Source organism: Limulus polyphemus, unplaced genomic scaffold (genome assembly GCF_000517525.1).
Source record: "Limulus polyphemus unplaced genomic scaffold, Limulus_polyphemus-2.1.2 Scaffold35, whole genome shotgun sequence".
Taxonomy (NCBI): domain Eukaryota; kingdom Metazoa; phylum Arthropoda; class Merostomata; order Xiphosura; family Limulidae; genus Limulus; species Limulus polyphemus.
Genome location: NW_013665645.1, coordinates 966,200 through 967,322, shown reverse-complemented (window position 1 = coordinate 967,322; position 1,123 = coordinate 966,200).

The window sequence follows — 1,123 nt, the reverse complement described above, 5'->3', positions numbered from 1 at the left end:
AGTCCTGTTAGAAGTCACATCCGAGATATGAATGTCAGCAAGAGTGGTGATCTAGTATGAAGGAAGCCACAGGAAGTCGATGGGAAGGCACCACTGGAAGCATACAGAGCACAATCTGAGCTACTGGCAGAAATGAATGGATGGACTGAGGAGCAGAAAGCAGTGTACCTCACAACGAGCCTGAAGGGACAACCACTCGAAATGCTTGGACAGTTGTCAGCTGACGACAGGCACAACTATAGAGCACTGGTAGCTGCTCTAGAGCTCGGGTATGGAACTCAAAACCAATCTGAAGTCTACAGGGCTAGGTTTAGGACGAGAGACCATGCTAAAGGGGAGAGCCTGCAAGAGCTGGCACAGGACTTGGGAAGTATGGCACACATGGCCTACCCAACTGCACCACCCAGTGTCCTCAAGCTGTCGCTGAGGGATCAATTTGTAGACGCCTAGGACAGTCCACAACTGAAGATACAAGTGAAGCAAGCACACTCCTCTACTATGCAGGATGCAATGGCCAGAGCTCTTGAATTTGAATCCTATGTTAAGTCCAGCACAGAGATACCAAGGTTGGTACAGTCATCTGGATTCAAGGCCAGAAGAGACCAGCTCTCAGAGAAGTTTGAGAGACTTTGCTAGTATTGTGACAAACCTGGGCACAAGAGAGCTCAATGCCGGCAACTTCAACACAGGGAAGATGCCATGGCAGGAAAGGCTGCTACCCTGAAAGGTTGTTGAAACTGTGGAGAGCAAGAACATATGAGGAGTCAGTGTAAGAAGAATACTACCAATAAGTCAGCTTCGGGAAACCAGTGGTGGTTGGTGTTGAGGGACGTCCACCAACCCCCATTGTGAAAGTCCCAACAGCTAAGGAGAAACTTTGTCGTAAATTCAGCATCTCAGCAAACCCTTGTGAGTATCAATGTGCTGGATCACAAAGGAGTACCAGAAGCTGTGACAGGACATTATACAACGTTGTGGGGACCAGTGTGGGTAACTATGGGCATGACCAATAGACAGAACGTATACTTGGCTGACATTGAAGACCAATGCATATTAGGATTGGACTATTTACTACCGAGGAAGAGCGTAGTTAACTTCGATAAAATGACGATTGAAAACAACA